Raw genomic sequence first — 3766 nt, 5'->3', positions numbered from 1 at the left:
GAGGCCAAGTGGCCAATGTACTTGGTCATGTTTGCTTCCAGGGACAGCTTCGTTGGGTTTTTCAAATTCTGTTTCAGCTCTAAAAAAAACATTGTAAATGGCCACTGTACCTTTAGTTTTTATTTACCCTTTGTATATATATAAGTAGATGATTGGGTACAAATTTCCACCTCTGGTGGTAAATAGGGGCTAGTGTCTCATACAAAGGACAGTTCCATATTGCCCCTTTATCTTTTTTTCATGCCCCTGTGCCATATTCTTTATTTTAACACAAAGTTCTGTGTCTACAGGCACTGAGGTGGGACAGGGTGCAAAGTAGAAAAACCATTGCAGCTTTTTGCACTTTGCATTTTGCTTTACCAACTGTTCAGGTGCCCTAATGTGTTAGAAATGCCCAAGGAACAAGTATATATTATTTTCATATATAAGGCAGATTCATTATTAATACCCAGTAAACTGCATGCGAAGACAGTGTGCTACTGAAGTACTGAAGTTCTGATAGGGAGTTGAGTAATTGCTTTCAGTACAGTAGTATCCACATGCTGCAAGCATTCTTCAGTAGCTAACCAATTCGGGCTGAAAGGTCACACTTGGTTTATCTTTCAGAAACATTATCCCCTCTGTGTCCCCTGGAAGTCCCCAGATAATTTAAGTCTTCAGGAGGGGTGCTGTTGGGTGTGACAGACCTTTCCTGGGGTCAGGGAAATGCCTACCGCCACACAGAGGCTTACTAGGTGTCAGTGCCTTCATGGTCTTTGCAAATAACAAGGGAACAAACTTGATTGTCTCTGCACTTGCTATGTAATTGGGAATGTTTTGCCTATAAATGATAATAAATAATGGAAGACATCTTCCCAACTATGCTACAGTCATGTAGAGCTGCTTATTTTATTACCCATCCTTTTCCGAGCCCCAATCCCTCTCTTCTTCATGAGATATCACTATTTTTTTTTACATCTCACTCTGGATTGTTACACCAATAGTGAGAGAGAAGACAGCATATCCCATGATTCCGTAGGGATCCCATTAGTATGTAAGCCCAGGTGGAAACTTTGCAAACAAAAGAATTGAATGAATGTGTTTTAAATGAATTAGCACCCACAGGGTCTAAGGGAAGGGGCCACATGAAGGCCTAGTATTTTGTATTTGCACCAAGATTTCTCACCTGCTTAGCTTTCTTTTTGTCCTAATCCTGTAGAACCTTGACTTTTGACACCCTGGTTTTCTCTCAGGTACACCCAAAGGTTGTGAAAGCTTTCTGAAACTTCTTCCTCCACCAAAGACATTTCCAGACTGTTCTGATTGATTCCAAGGCTGGGAGTACTAAGCAGCCTCAGTGTGTAATGGAACTATTTGTCTTTATGATACTCTCACACACTCAGTAGAGAGTAAAAGCCACCACATAATATCAGGGATTCCAGCTGTAATTGAACAATTGCTGGAGTGACACAGGTCAGACATTGCTAATTCACATAAAATAAAAAAAAACTCTGGCAGAAAGGCCCAGGAGAAAGTATTAAATTGCACCACAGCTGCCCTTGCCATGGGCTTTTAAATTACAAAACTAATTTTGTGCAGTAATGGTGATATGGCTGGGACATATTCAGAATGAGGTATTAGCCAATCATGGACTAATGTTTCTATAGGATTGCTCCTCAGAATGCAAGAGTGGGAGTAATTACTCATGTTTATGATTTATGTTCCATTACTCAAGATAACATATGTGAAATTACATGGGAAAATACATTTAGATTCATTTATCTACACTGACCAAATTTGCACCGTAGCAATTAGTTATTAGGTCTTTTTCTCTTACAGGCAGTTTGGAACAGGAGGCGGCACAGATCAAGCAACTGCACTGAAGTGCAATGAGCACCTTTTGGCACAAGTAAAAAGCATTGTAAAATAAATGGCAAATTAATAAAGGTGTATTTTCCTTTACACCACAGGATCACTGTATTTGATGCCATTATTTTTATGGCATAACCCATTCAAGTCGATGGGACCCAAGTACATTTTGGCATTAAAATAGCATAAAAAGCGCCAAAGGACAATTGTCATTTTAAGCATTTTTAAGGGATCAATGCTTTTTGTGCTGGACTCTAACAGTACAAAAATGTTTGCCACAAACAATACTCAACTTGCTAAACAAATGCAATGCCTGGCAACCAGATGGTGATGTGTGGTATATTTGATTGCTGTTTTATTACACAGTTTACACAATGGGCCCCTACAACATATTTGCAGCACAAAGCTTCCTATCTATTCCAAATAAAGGCAGTATTGTATTATAGATTTGAATGATCAAAGATTCAAATATGTCGCACTGTGTTGACCTGATAATGTGCCCTATTTGTTGGAAGCATCATAAACCTATAACATTCTTCCCAGAAAACTATATATTCATGTTATAAGGTAACAATGGCCAGATCTTATAAGAACATATTAAACTAAAATGCCCAGAGCGTAAAGGTGGCCATACACGAGGCGATTTCGCTCGTTGTGCGATGAACGATTATATCGACAAACGATCGTATGGTGATCGAGTTCCCATACGATATGCCATCCACGGGCAACGATAATTCGGGAAAGATTTTGTCGCATCATTATCGTAAAATACCTACGATCGTACATCTACGTACGATCGATGTCGTTGCTGGCAATCGTGACATGCGCAGAGAACAATCGTTGAAAGACAAATGTCTGACACTCACACCAACTGGCAGATTTTATCGTTAAACGACCAAAATTTTTAAACCTGGCCGATCGATTTTGGGGACGATAATGTCGGCTCGTTTAGTGGGCCGACGATCGTTCGTACACCACCAACTATACGATAACTTAACGATAGCATCGGATCGTTCGGGAATCGGTCGTTTGTAAGTAAAAAATCGGTCCGTGTATGGCCACCTTAAGGGTGCTCGTATATGGTTACAGTTTGTTAAGCCACAGTAGTTAGCCTGAGACCACGGACACGGATACTAAAACAGACCTAGTCAGTAGATCCTTAGAATGCTGACAGGGTTAATTATAGGTGAGCAACTTGAGACACATTATAGTCAGCCCTTAAGTGAGGCATCCATCATAGTTAGTCTAAACCTCCAGAACATAAGACAGGCAAAGATGAAGTTGATCTGTGTTAGGTTATGAACTCTGATTAGTTTTCCGCCATTTAACTTAATGACATGCTAGAGTACAAAATGATTGTTTGGGTGTTGTCTTTGTTGGAATTCTCCAATACAAATAAATTGCGTGCCTATGCATTCTGAGCCTGCAGTAACACATGGAACAAACATTAAATAGGCCCATTGTTAAGCCACGATGCCTAATACATTTCCAAGCAAAACACAAAACCCCAAGAGAGCAAAATCCGACAGAAACCGCGTGCTACGTTTAGATCCACGTGGGTCTGGATGGAACCGGATTGACAAATAACCAGAAATATTTAGTAATTTTTGTACACATCTGTTTGTGTTTTGCATGGCTTTCTAGGGCTGATTCTGAGGCCCCTCATGTTGCAGAACCAGAAAAATCCTGCTAATGAGTAACATGCTGCTTTTCCATAGTGCGACTATGGAATGTACCAAAATGATGGAAAATTACAAACGGTAGGGCAGGAAGAAGCTGTTTTGTGACGAGGCTCTGATTGGCATCACGTGTTACCGACAACATAACAAAAACATATCAATGGAATGGCAAAAAGATCCGCTGTGACTCATATCTCCACACTTCTCTATTTAAAGAAATGTGGCCTGTCCAGAAATAG

General features: G+C 40.1%; 1 long non-coding RNA gene across 1 annotated transcript; it reads left to right on the top strand.

Annotated features, from left to right (window-relative positions):
* The first annotated feature begins 1057 nt into the window (after nt 1–1057).
* On the top strand, nt 1058–2043 carry LOC116408292. The gene is made up of 2 exons (XR_004220850.1): nt 1058–1336; nt 1819–2043. It is a non-coding gene; the product is annotated as an uncharacterized LOC116408292 (long non-coding RNA).
* Nucleotides 2044–3766: the final 1723 nt, after the last annotated feature.

The sequence above is a fragment of the Xenopus tropicalis genome, chromosome 1, assembly GCF_000004195.4.
Source record: "Xenopus tropicalis strain Nigerian chromosome 1, UCB_Xtro_10.0, whole genome shotgun sequence".
NCBI lineage: Eukaryota > Metazoa > Chordata > Amphibia > Anura > Pipidae > Xenopus > Xenopus tropicalis.
The sequence above is the reverse complement of the archived record's forward strand: the minus strand, read 5'-3'. Positions and strand labels throughout refer to the sequence as shown.